This window comes from Bos javanicus, chromosome 1 (genome assembly GCF_032452875.1).
Source record: "Bos javanicus breed banteng chromosome 1, ARS-OSU_banteng_1.0, whole genome shotgun sequence".
NCBI classification, from domain to species: Eukaryota; Metazoa; Chordata; class Mammalia; order Artiodactyla; family Bovidae; genus Bos; species Bos javanicus.
This window is the reverse complement of record NC_083868.1, coordinates 21339549-21354222: the sequence shown is the minus strand read 5'-3', so window position 1 is coordinate 21354222 and position 14674 is coordinate 21339549. Positions and strand designations below refer to the sequence as shown.

Here is a 14674-nt window from a genome sequence, read left to right as displayed (position 1 = left end):
AAAGCAACTGAATTGGAATTGAGAGTTTTGATTTTGATTTTAAGCTACATGCTATGTTTTGGTGGGGAAAGGTGCTCACAGGGAGACAGAAGATGGTACAAGTCATTTCTTGCCCTGGGTGTTTGCTACAAGCAAGTATTTCACATCAGATCCCTTTGATGTAGGTACCTATATTGATTTGTGAGCACTATTAGTTTTTGTCATAGTTAAAGTGATTCTATTTTCTCATCACTTATGTCAGATGAATGAATATTTCTGATATTTAAATATTGTTCCCCAGAGTCTTTCATGTATTTTCCCATGAGGTGGGCTTAGGAGTATAGAAATAATCAACCTTATCTTCCAGTAAACCATCACTACCAGAACACAGCTTTTGACTACAGATCTGTGTCATCTATTGATGGCAGGTACACAGCCTTTTGATGTTACTGTTGTTCTATAAAGGGCTATTTTGATAGATTTCAGTAACATGCACAAACGTGTATTTGTCAACTTCAGAATTTAAAAGTATTAATTTCCTCTATGACATTTTAGGCAATTAGCACACTTGTATTTCCTCTTTTCTTCACCTCCCACCCTCAACTTTTCGAGTTTTGTTGATATATTGTGAGATTTGGGCCTTAGTTTATTTAACTAAAATTACTTTCACATTGAATTCTATAATATTTAGTGTTTCATTTAATGCTGGCATTTTAGAGTATAACCATTTTTACATAAGTATTGCTTTTAAAAAGTGAGTTCAATGCTTGGTTGCCACTGTAAATATTTTTTCTTTATTATTATTATTATTTTAAATCATATGTGCATGTGTGCTAAGTCACTTCAGTTGTGTCTGACTCTATGCAACCCCATGGACTTTCGCCCACCAGGCTCCTCTGTCCAAGGGATTTCCTAGGCAAGGATACCAGAGCGGGTTGCCATTTACTTCTCCAGGAGATCTTCCCAACACAGGGATCGAACCCATGTCTCATGTCTCCTGCATTGGCAGATGCTTTACCACTAGCATCACCTGGGAAGCCCTTCTAATCTTGTGATGAGGTGGAAATAAAGAGATATCTGTTGAGAAGTGTCTGTGATAATAAAGGGAGCAGACCTATGAGTTAGGCACAGGGCAGGAGAGGAGATGGTCAGTGCCACTCTTCTAGAAATCATGGAGTTTTCTGGACAGAGGATGACTGCTAACACTACTACTATTACTACTGCTACTACCATTACTATTACTACTACTACTTCTTACGATTTAAATAGAGATTGCCCTCAAGTTATGAAACTGCAGACGTCCTAGGAAGCCATTTCCTGCTGCAAATCACCTGTGGGACAACTACCAAAATATTCTAAATTTTGAAGATCAAATTCTCTGAAAGTAGGCTAAAGTTGTATCCTGTAGACAGGGTTGTAATAAACTCATTTTTCTTTCCTTTCTCTCCCTGGGGACCCTTTCCCTACCATTTGATGCTACTGAATTAAAGTGTGTTTTTTTTTTTTTTTTATATATCAAACAACATAATTTACACTAAGGATCTGATTTAATTGACCTAGACTCTTACCTTAAAATCCAATTGTAAACTAACAATTACACATAGCAAATTATTATAAAATACCTTTATATCAATTTCTAAAATCATTAGTTTTCTATTTGGATTCATTCTTAGGTTTCTTCAGATAGTTTTTCTTTTCTGCATGGCAATGAAACAATGCAGATATATAGTTTCTAATTTCTTGTATATTTCAATCTTTCTGTTGCTTTATTAAGTAAATGTCAGCAAAAATGAGAATAGAATTCTGGAATCATGACCTTTGTCAGTTATCTCTAGTTATTAGTTCATTCCTGGCATCTAATATTGTACATGGGGAAGACTGGCACCTGCTTGATTTTTGTTCTTATGAGTGACTTTTTGTCCTGCCAAGTTTCCAAAGGGAAGCATGGTAAATGTAGGCTTCTGGTGAGTCATGCTGATGAGCAGAACCTTGTAGAGTCCTTAATCCATCCTTAAAATTGAATATTTTACCAGACTCTCCAGATTTTGTATTTTGTCAATTTGGCCTACCACATAATGAATACATTTGATCTGAAGATTCACATTTTCAGTTTACTCAAGATTTTGTCTATTTTATAATTGGTTATTTTTTTATTTCCATTTATGTTCTTTTTTTTTTTTCAAAAACAGTCATTGAGTCATTTAGATTCCATCATCATTACGTCTTTCATTTTCATGTCTTCTCATAGAACTTTTTCTTTCATTCCTGTTCCCTTTTATGTTGTAGAGGATTTCATTCTGTGGATTAGATTTTCTGTAATATTGCTTCTGCATTCAGTTATGATACAGGTTATTATTTTTTTAACATTCTTACATTATTTTCTTAAGTTTAAAATCACTCCAAGTTGATTCTTATTTCTAATAACTTCAGACTTGAGCTCACCTCCAGATCTTGCCGATCCAGATAAACATGACTCTCTCATAATCAAGGATTCCAGCCTTCTGCTGGGATTCTGGGTTGGAGAATAGCCACACTCTCAGGTGGCCATGGCTTCAGAAGACTGATAATCAGTAGTGGGGAACAGGAAACCTGTCTTTCCCCTGTCCTATGAAACATCCCCCTTTTTTTTTTGTTTTTACAAGCTGGGGAGTATTAGTGAGCTTCACTGGCAATTTCACCAGTTATTTCGTGTAAAACAAAATGTTTTCTTAAGGAAAGAGTTTCTGTTTCAGCTAATATGATTTTTTCTTTTTTTCAGTTTGACCCAAATTGTGCTGTATTTGATAAAATTTCCAAGTTTGTGGCACGTGGCTTTACTACTTCACTGCTGCTGCTGCTGCTAAGTCCCTTCAGTTGTGTCCGACTCTGTGCGACCCAAGAGATGACAGCCCACCAGGCTCCCCTGACCCTGGGATTCTCCAGGCAAGAACACTGGAGTGGGTTGCCATTTCCTTCTCCTACTACATCACTAGGTCCAGTGAAATCTTCTCAGGTGGCTAAGTGGTAAAGAATCTGCCTGCCAAGGCAGAAGACACATGTTCAGTCCCTGGGTCGGGAAGATCCCTTGGAAAAGGAAATCACAACCCACTCCAGTATCTTTGCCTGGGAAATTCCATGGACAGAGGAGCCTGGCAGGCTACAGTACGTGGAGTTACAGAGTCAGAAATGACAGCATGCACGCAGATCCAGTAAAGCATTAGAGAGGTTTCCCACTCTTCTACTTTTATTTGTTGTTTTCAGTTCATTTTTTGCAGAGACTTTTTTTGTCAGCCAGTTCTTAAGTTTCTGCCTTTCCCAGAAATTCATTCCATGAGTAGCCTAGACTTGTCTTCTGAAACTTTTGAAACTCAAGACACAAATATTTTATTGGTGTTCTTATTTTTGTTGTCCTTTTTAACCCTGTTTGCTTTGCTGTAATTACTATTTTACAATTCTACTAATTGTAAAAATGAATTGATAGAAATGAAATAGGAGGAGTAAATAAGAAAAAATATGTGTGGCATCAGAAAAAATATGTGTGGCAAAATGTCTTTCTCCCCTAGCATGAGATTATCTCTAATTCCTAATTCCCTTTCTGCTAGTCTGAGATTATTTATTGCACACATAACTCCTCTTGTGGTTTCATTATTGCTGAAAATTATTTTAGAATATATGTTTTATAATCTGAAGTATTGAAGAAGTGTCAGCCAAACTGCTCCTGGCAAAGGAAATAAAGTACATTTGATTTTAAATATGTTTTTAAAATTTTTTTCTCTTTCTGTCTCACATGCTCTGTTTTATTGAAATCAATATGTGTTAGAGGCACTATTAGTGACTTTTTTGGTGTTGAAGATTATTTTATTTTCTGAACACAACATTATGCAACTCCATTGATTTATAAAAGATTAATTGTAGTAACACTAGGGCATTTATATATTTATTTTCTAATTCTTTATGAAAACTAAAGAATTGGAGTTGGAGAAATTTTATTAAAATAAGTCAAATTTTCCTCCTCTCATTGTACTATTTTTGTTACTACTTTGGTTTATGTTTTGGGTAAACTTTCAAAAAATCAACTAACATCTTTTGGCAAGATCAATAGATACAATTTCTCTCTTAAGTTATGATGTTTAATATTTGATTTTTTTTTTCCTGAAAGACAACCTTATGGCGACATTAAGTAACAGTATTATCAGAGAGCTTTCCCTTTTAGCAATGTCAGAGAACTTTCTGTTAGGATATTAATTCCCATAATACAATTATCAAAGAAGTTGTAGAAATAGCCCTTTACCACAAGCCTTCATCCCAGGGCCCCTGTCCGAGGGACCACATCTCTCTCATGGCCTCAATGATGGCTCATCAGATAAAGAATCCATCTGCAATTTGGGAGACATGAAAGACTCGGGTTCCATTCCAGGGTGGGGAAGATGCCCTGGAGTAGGAAATGGCGACCCACTCCAGTATCCTTCCCTGGGAAATCCCATGGACAGAGGAGCGTGGCGGGCTACGATCTATGGGGTTGCAAAGAGTCAGACACCGCTGAGCACAAGCACACACAACTCACCCACAGCCTAACAGGGTCGAGCTCCAGTGGCCTCCCCTCCCTGACCCACAGCAGATTATTTTAGGGTGGATAATGCTTGATACCAATATGATTCACAAAATTTCCTCTCAAGGGAATTTGGAATCAGGTAGAAACTAAGTCCATTTTTGTAACAGAGTTGTTTAGAATTACATGTTTCCCTTCAATTCAGGGTAGCCCCATGATATGGTTCATATGAAAGTGGATAAGTAAGCTGAAAGCAGGTTCATAGAAAGAAATAAAAGCAAATGGAGAAAAAAGATGTGGCAATAAGCAAGCATATAGCCCTAGAGTTGCCTTTCGGTAAATTCCTACATTTTAAAAATATCTTCTGCTATTGTGATCCTATATTTTCTGCAGTATTCTCTGTATCCTTATGACATATCTCTTTGAAAATCTAGATTGAGTATGATTTTTTTCTTTCTAGACCAAATGTCTTTGTCTTTCTGACAAAGACAACCCTAAACTAGATATAAGAAATGATATATTCTAGTCCCAGATCTTTCACAAGTTTGCCATGGTCTTACTGTGAAGAATTGGGTTTTTCTTCCCTCTTCTCCCATGGTATTATTCATAACTCGGCGCTATTACTTGTTATGTATATGTTTGATACACATAACAATAATGTAATTATTGATTTGAATATCATCTCCCTCACTAAAGGGAATGATTTTGTTCTTCACTTCTTGATGTCCTCAGCACCTCATTTTATGATTGGCACATATTATGTGCTCAAAAACGTTCTGTTAATCAACAAACTTGTATACCAACTATGTGGTATACAAGTCACTTTGCAATTCTTGGGTGCAGTTTGCTCAGTAGGAGTCAGAATAGAGAATTCCTGAAGCTCCAGCTACTTCTAAAGTTTTACCACTGATCTCTAGGTTCTTCCTGTTGATCAGGATATTCGTGTACTGATTTCTCTCCTGTCTTTAATGGGTGCTTTCTTTGAGTGAGTCCATTTTGTTTATTAGAAAACTAAGAACATTCTGCATTTTGGATATTTCTCTCTCTCATATATGTTTACATATGTTATCACTAGAGGTAGTTTAAATGAATGCTCTAGAGTTTTTTTTTTTAAAGAGCAATTTTATGAGTGAAGAGTATGTGAGGTAGAGAGGAGAGTATAAAAACTTTCGTGTACTTATTTCCTAGCTTACACAATTATTAACACATAGCTAATTTAATCTTCTCTACTCTTCTCAAATTTTCCACCCTGCTGAACAAATCCTCTTAGATAGACATCATATCAATTTATCTGTAAATATTTTAGCATATAGCTCTAATATTTAAGGATTTGGTGCTTCCTTTTAAAAAGTCAATTTTGTTTGCAGTAATTTAAATTTTGGAAAATGAATTTCTAATACGTATTAGACTGAAGCTACTATCCTCAGCAATTCCACATACAAAAGCTAAAATGTAATTGATTTTAGAAAAATGGCAGTGACTTATAGTGAACAAGCAATTATAATTAAAGTGTATCAAGAATCTTTCTTTTTTAATCAAATTTTTTCTTTTTTTCTTTTTATTGGAGGACAGTTGCTTTGCATTTTTGTGTTGTTTTCTGTCATACTACAATATTAATCAGCCATAAGTATACATCCTGAAACTCCCTCCTATCTCCCTACCCATCCCATCCCTCTCAGTTGTCAGAGAACACCAGGTTGAGCTTCCTGTGTTTTATGGCAACTTCCCACTAGCTACCATATTTTACATATGGTAAAGTATATGTTTTGATGCTACTCTCTCAATTCATCCCACCCTGTTTTTCCCCTCTGTGTCCACAAGTCCATTTTTTTATATCTGCATCTCTACTCCTGCCCTGCAAAGAGGTTCATCAGTACCATTTTTCTAGATTCCGTATATATGCATTAACATACAATGTTTATTTTTCTCTTTTTTACTTACTTAACTCTGTATAACAGGTGCTAGATTCATTCACCTCACTAGAATTGATGCAAATTCTTTCTTTTCTTGGCTGAGTAATATTCCATTGTGTATATGTACTACAACTTCTTTATCCATTCAACTGTGGATGAATGTCTATGTTGCTTCCATATTGCATTGAAGCTATTACATTATGTTGAAGCTACTGTAAATAGCGCTGCAATGAACACTGGGGTACATGTGTCTCTTTCAATTATGGTTTTCTCAGAGTATATACCCAGTAGTGGGATTGTTGGGAGATATGGTAGTTTTATTTCTAGTTTTTAAAGAAATATCCATACTGTTTTCCATAGGGGCTGTGCCACCTGTGCAAGAGGGTTCCCCTTTCTCCACAGCCTTTCCAGCAATTATTGTTTGTAGATTTTTTTTTTGATGATGGCCATTCTGACTGGTGTAAGTTGATACCTCTTTGTAGTTTTGATTTACATTTCTCTAATAATAAGCGATGTTGAGCATTTATGTTTATTGGCCATTGGTATGTCTTTTTTGGAGAGGTATCTTTTTCTTATCCTTTCAGTTACTTCTGTTCCTTTTTCTGTTCTTGGCTCAGATAAGGGGAGAGCTGCAACTGGTTTCCACTGCTATACATTCCTTTCTAGTGATTATGGGACAATTCTCCAAAAGTTACATTGAACTTTAAACTATATAGCAAACCTTATTTAAGCATAGTAATATGGATTCATATTTCGCTGAGCACAGTCCTTACATATTTCCCTGGAATGTCCTGCTTCAGCTGTTTCAAATTATTTTCATTTCATATGTCATGTTTAATAGCAGAGAGGAGACTATTGCTATTATCTTTTTTTCTTGGAAATTAATCTGTCAACCTGGTGAAAATACAAAGTTTGAGCAGATGAGCAGGGATCCTTCAATTTAATATCCTAAGCATATTAATTCACTTAGTGAAAGCATAACAAGATTAAGTAATCAATGAGAATTTCCATTAAGAATGGAGAAATGTAGCACATAGAGAAGGTGATTAACAGCCTGTCAATGTGATGTATTCATAAAACAGTTTAAAAAGATATATTTAGGTTTTAGGTAGTGATGTCTGAATTCTAATGATGTGTCTTGGGGCTGAACATGGACATATCCAGACTCAAAGGTAATATTTCATGATGTAATATTCTATACTGAACTTGCTTGTATGATGACCCTGGGGTGGGAGGAGAGCGTTCCCTGTCAGCTATGTATAAAATGAGCTTTCTATTTCTCTTATTATAGTCACTGAGAGGATTTTCACAAACTATGTTATGTCCTTGGAACTGGATAAATGTATCCAGGATCCAGAATGCTTTTTATTAATATTGTTTTGAAGAAATCTTCCTCAGTTGTATGAACACTAGAGTTTTTAATCATTCAAACAAGATTGTTATACAATCAAAGACAAAGATCATAATAGTATGACAATCTTAGAGTGTGTGACCTCAGACAGTTTTTGATGTTTCTCTGCCTTTGGTTGTTAATATACTCCTTTCCCTAGCACCGAATCTGCTAGATTTTTTTTTCATTTTTATTTTTCACTCAATAATTTATTTCCTATCCTTTTTAATTCACTCTTCTTTACACTGTTACATAGCTCTCACTGCAGAATCACTTTAAAATCTTCCATAAATTACTTGCAATTTTTCTGTATTTCTATTTTTCATAATTTTGATAGTGTGTGCCTGCAAATTCTAAGTCAAATGGAAACTGACAGCATTAGAATTCAGCACAAGTTAGCTTGATTTTGTCTCCTGTGGCATATGGATTGGTCTCAGTGAAATGAGTGGCCATGTTCCTGTCTTTCAGTCTCCATCTATAGCAATGAACACTCTTCCTAGCTTTTTCCCCACTGAATACTTCAAAAACATATTGAAGTTTTGGATTATTAGACTTCCCAATGTAAAGACATGTGAAATACAACATTTTTTTTTCTTTTTCTTTTTTTTTTTTAATTTTAATTAGTTTTATTTTATTTTCAAACTCCACATAATTGTATTAGCTTTGCCAAACATCAAAATGAATCCACCACAGGTATACATGTGTTCCCCATCCTGAACCCTCCTCCCTCCTCCCTCCCCATACCATCCCTCTGGGTTATCCCAGTGCACTAGCCCCAAGCATCCAGTATCGTGCATTGAACCTGGACTGGCATTTTTTTTGTTGAAATGGGAAAGAAGCAGATTTTAAATATCAGCAGGGAAGACATTATTGTTCTTTATCATCCTTAGGTGTAAAACGTGGATGTTTGTTAATAGATAAAATGTGGACTAATACTGGAGAAGGCAATGGCACCCCACTCCAGTACTCTTGCCTGGAAAATCCCATGGACGGAGGAGCCTGGTAGGCTGCAGTCCACGGGGTTGCTAAGAGTCGGACACGACTGAACGACTTCACTTTGACTTTTCACTTTCATGCACTGGAGAAGGAAATGGCAACCCACTCCAGTATTCTTAATATGAATTAAGTAAATAAAACACTTCTTTCTTCTACTGAAATAACAACTCCACTTCTGAATCTAAGGAAGAACAGTTGGAGAAAAAGCACAAAGTACTTCATTTCAGCATTTTATGATAACAAGACATGGAAACTGTTCAAATATCACATTACAAGTGAATGCTTAAATAATGATTAAGCAAATTTAAGACATGTATTCAGTGTGCTACTTGTTACTTATTTAAAATGATAACCAAAGCTATGAAAATTGCTAAATATGATTACTAATATATAAAAAAAATCTGGGAGCAAAATTAAAATGTTTAAAAAATTTTTAAACTATTACTATGGTTATCTTTGGTGATATACTTATGGATGGTCTATTTCTTCTATTTTCTTTCATTTACTAGTTTTCTATTACACAAATGCAACATTACCATTTTAATTTGGAGGAGGTAAAACAACATAATGTAAATTAGTGCTATGCTGTAAGCTTAATTCAATTTATGTGACTTTGAACAGCAGCCTGCCATTAGAAAGAAAATGTAATTATTTAATTCTTTTGAGATAGATGATATAGTGAATATAGTAAATGTTAACAAGAGAATATTGGTTGGGGAGAATACACTTACTTATTGTAAAATTCTTTCAACTTTTTGGAAACCTTGAAATTTGTTATGGTATAGGGTTGGGGAAAAAACAACAAAAATATACTCTGAGCAGTCAACTTACAGCTAAACTTTTGGGACATTAATTCTTGTAAGTTGGAGTCTGTGTCAGCACATGCTCCATTACTATTCATTTTACAATTCTGTTTACTTTGGTATAATGTAGCTGCAAAACAGCCAAATATTAGGGATTATGCCAGTCAATATGTATTGATAGCATGTAACAGATTTTTTTTCTTATGCTTTTGATTATCTTCAATGTTTGTTCCTATGGGTTAAATATAATATTTTATTACATTTGAATATTGTGATGTTTGTATGCACATAAATATCATCTTGTATATATTATTTGCCTTTAAAATTTCATTCATATGTAAGTGTAACATTTGGAGTATTTGTATACAGAGAAGCAAAAGTACATCTTTCACAAATACTATTACTATAAATTTATATATATTTCCATGTATGAAATATGTATGTTGTATACAGATATGCAAGTTAAACATTACTAAGAAGGTGGTAATCAGTTTTAACCCCCTCTCCAAAAATGCTAAAATGAGCAGAAATGGGACACATATATAACAGAAAGAACTTCGTTATGGCTTTGTATTTCATTTGGGGATAATACACATTTCAGTGAAGTGATGTGTGTGTATACACGTATATATATAATTAAATATAGAAAAATATATAATTGAATATAGAAATAATTGAATTGAGAAGTTCTATCTGGGAATGTGTACTAAGTTCATTTCAGTTCAGTCACTCACTCGTGTCTGACTCTTTGCGACCCCATAAACCGCAGCACGCCAGGCCTCCCTGTCCATCACCAACTCCTGGAGTCCACCCAAACCCATGTCTGTTGAGTCGGTGATTCCATCCAAGCATCTCATCCTCTGTCATCCCCTTCAATCTTTCCCAGCATCAGGATCTTTTCAAATGAGTCAGCTCTTTGCATCAGGTGGCCAAAGTATTGGAGTTTCAGCTTCAACATCAGTCCTCCCAATGAACACCCAGGACTGATTTCCTTTAGGATGGACTGGTTGGATCTCCTCGCAGTCCAAGGGACTCTCAAAAGTCTTCTCTAACACCACAGTTCAAAAGCATCAATTCTTTGGTGCTCAGCCTTCTTTATGGTCCAACTCTCACATCCATACATGACCACTGGGAAAACCATAGCCTTGAGTAGACGGATCTTTGTTGACAAAGTAATGTCTCTGCTTCTTAATATACTGTTTAGATTGGTCATAACTTTCCTTCCAAGGAGTAATTGTCTTTTAATTTCATGGCTGCAATCACCATCTGCAGTGATTTTGGAGCCCCAAAATAAAGTCAGCCACTGTTTCCACTGTTTCCCCATCCATTTGCCATGAAATGATGGGACCAGATGCCATGATCTTAGTTTTCTAAATGTTGAGCTTTAAGCCAACTTTTTCACTCTCCACTTTCACTTTCATCAAGAGGCTCTTTAGTTTTTCTTCACTTTCTGCCATAAGGGTGATGTCATCTGCATATCTGAGGTTATTGATGTTTCTCCCGGCAATCTTGATTCCAGCTTGTGCTTCTTCCAGCCCAGCGTTTCTTATGATATACTCTGCATAGAAGTTAAATAAGCAGAGTGACAATATACAGCCTTGACATACTCCTTTCCCAATTTGGAACCAGTCTGTTGTTCCATGTCCAGTTCTAACTGTTGCTTCTTAACCTGCATACAGATTTCTTAGGAGGCAGGTCAGGTGCTGTGTTATTCCCATCTCTTTCAGAATTTTCCACAGTTTATTGTGATCCACACAGTCAAAGTCTTTGGCACAGTCAGTAAAGCAGAAATTAGATGTTTTTCTGGAACTCTTTTGCTTTCTTGATGATCCAATGGATGTTGGCAATTTGATCTCTTTGCCTTTGATTTGATTCCTTTGCCTTTTCTATATCCAGCTTGAATGTCTGCAAGTTGGAGAAGTTTGAGCATTACTTTGCTAGTGTGTGAGATGAATGCAATTGTATAGTAGTTTCAACATTCTTTGGCATTGCTTTTCTTTGGGATTGGAATGAAAACTGACCTTTTCCAGTCCTGTGGCCACTGCTGAATTTTTCAAATTTGCTGACATAAGGAGTTCATCACTTTCCAAGCATCATCTTTTAGGATTTGAAATAGCTCAACTGGAATTCCATCACCTCCACTAGCTTTGCTTATAATGATGCTTCCTAAAACCCACTTGACTTTGCATGTTTAATATTTAGCTTCACATTTCTGAATCCCAGCATCAGCCAATCATATAGTAAGACTGGGAGTGGAGGCCCATGAGAGATCTGTGACCAGCAAAAGACAAAAAAGTTGAGTCTGGTGGAGGAAGGAGACCAGGGAGTGACCTGGGGTTTGATATCTTGGCCCTTTTTCTTAGTGGTTGACTGTCTGCTTTCCAGGTCTGTCCAGCTGTCTGTTTGAGAGAACCCTCCAATCCCATGCCCACCCAAACCTGATGATTTCTGTCTGGTAATCTTATTTCAAATGCTACTCACTCCTTTTCAAGGGGATGTGCGTTGGTATTCTTGACTCTAGACGATTCCCCAACCCATATTTTTTATATTCTGCATTGTTAATTTAAGACATGTTCCATGTGGTAGGCAGAATAATGGGTCCCCAAAGGCATTCATGTCCCAGTTCCCAGAACCTGGAAATATATTCCATTACATCACAAAGAGGAATTATGATTGCAAATAGAATTAAGATTGCTAATCAACAGAGTCTGAAGGAGGTGTAATTAGGGCAGAATGGCCAGAGAGATGCGATGTTGTGTGCTGGCTTTGAAAACTGAGGATGATGCCATGAGGCAGGGAATGTGGGTGGGTGGTTTCTAGAAGCTAGAAAAGACAAAACAAAACAAAACTCAGGTTCTACCCTACAGCCTCCAGAAGAAACATAATCCTCCCAACACCTTGACTTTAGCTCACTGAGACTCATTTTCAACTTCTGACCTCCAGAACTGCAAGATGATAAGTCCCGGCTTTTTAAATTACTAAATTTGTGATAGCAGCAATAGGGAATGAATACATCACCCCATCTATTTAAGAAAAGACTAAAGAGATTAGAGATAAAAGAGCTGAGCAAGAGAAGACATTTAAAAGTAAAAAGATCCCACCAAGGCAAAAGAGCAGACACAGACTACAAAACTGGCAAAACATGTTTTGCTTCACTATTTCTGACATCAAAGGTGAAAAGAGAGGCATTTTTGGTTAGATAGTTTTTATATTCTGATGACAACATCTAAGTACACTTGAAGATGTAATGTTTTTCTTTAGACTGCTAGCCCTGGGATTTATTGAAGTGACCTTGCTTAGAAGACACTGAGAAACACTGAAGACCCTTCTTTTAACCAGGGTTTAGAAAAAGATAAAAAAGAAATTTTTTCTCATTGAGCCCTAAGGGAACAAAGTCTCTGTTGTGGTTCATGGAGGCATTTTAGGGAGGCTCCCAGATTATGTTTTCAGGGATTTCACTTTTTGAAAGCTCTATTTAGTGGGGCAGTACATCCTGGAAGGAGTAGCTGAAAGAAAAGTTGATTTCAGCTGATGAAAAATCAATGTTCTGGTTAAGAGAGTAAATGAGGCACTTTCTCCTTTGGAAAAGAAGTTTTTTAGAGACAGTCTTAATGAATGTGAACACCGCCTGCTTTTAGAAAATCCCACTGAGGAAGAAAGGTAAGAACCTACCCCTCCCACACATCGCTTCAGGCAGGGGAGCCTGAACAGCCATTGCCTGGAGTGGTGATGTTGTCTACAATCAAGGCTTCTTTTCCGTGTGTAGAGTAGAGATAAAACTTTCACCGGCAAGCCCAGGGTAAAACAAAACTATAAGCTTTAATATATAATTCTATAGGCTTTATCTACTCTAGGCCAGAGTGTGAAGACCTGAAAAAGGCAAGTTTACTTAGACAGTAGTGACTTTTGATTCAGGCCCTTGGATGGCTGGTACATCAGCAACCTCTTATGAACATAATCATTAAACAGAAAAGGATTAGTCCTTGAAGAGTTAAGCATCATTCTCAAAATTCAGATATTGTAAGACCGTCTTTGTTGAAATTCTACTTTGTTGATTCTATACTGGCAGGAGGTTCTCAATGTGAGAGTCAGACTCCATTGTTTTCCTAACCTACATCTGACAGACAAATTATGGAAAGGGCTAATTCATCTTTTCTTTTAACCCTAAAAAGGATTTTAAAATTTTCTGAGCTTTATATGAATAAAGCTCATATAAAAATACTAGGGTGGGTAAAGAAGCTTTACCTTTATCTTCAAAATTCTGAATTAGATAAATAGAATAAAACTATTCTAAAAGCTGTTTGTGTTAGGATATTGATTATCAAGGAAACAGAGAGAAATGACATACATCAAGTACACATTTCGGGCTGGATGCCTAGGAGGCTTCCCAGGCTGTGTAGTGGTAAAAAAAATTCACCTGCCAAAATAGAGACACAAGAGAGATGGATTCAGTCTCCGGATTTGGAAGATCCCCTGGAAGAGGGCGTGGCAACCCACTCCAGTATTCTTGCCTTGGAAATCCCATGGACAGAGGAGCCTGGGGGTTATAGTCCATGGGATTGTGGAACTGAGCATGCATGCACCAAGGAGGCGATTTTAACATGTTATTTAATCATCACCATAGCATTTTAAAAATAGCTTTATTTTCTCTGTTTTATAAATGAATGTTCTACCTCAAAGCCAAGACTCAAACCTATTCTTCCTTGCCATGTCTATGCTATTCCCTTTGGATTACTTTAATATTTATTTTTATTTTATATATTTATTTATTTTTAAATTTTATTTTATTTTTAAACTTTACAATATTGTATTAGTTTTGCCATATATCAAAATGAATCTGCCACAGGTACACCTGTGTTCCCCATCCTGAACCCTCCTCCCTCCTCCCTCCCCATACCCTCTCTCTGGGTCGTCCCAGTGCACTAGCCTCAAGCATCCAGTATCGTGCATCGAACCTGGACTGGTGACTCGTTTCATATATGATATTATACATGTTTCAATGCCATTCTCCCAAATCTCCCCACCCTCTCCCTCTCCCACAGAGTCCATAAGAAAAGTCCTCATT

General features: G+C 36.3%; 1 long non-coding RNA gene across 1 annotated transcript in view; it reads right to left on the bottom strand.

Moving 5' to 3' along the window:
- LOC133253835 (uncharacterized) overlaps nt 1-12233 on the bottom strand; it is an 89856-nt gene extending 77623 nt beyond the window's left edge. The window contains exon 1 of the long non-coding RNA XR_009738477.1: nt 12091-12233. This is a non-coding gene — a long non-coding RNA (uncharacterized LOC133253835). The remainder of the gene's footprint in view (nt 1-12090) is intronic.
- Nucleotides 12234-14674: the final 2441 nt, after the last annotated feature.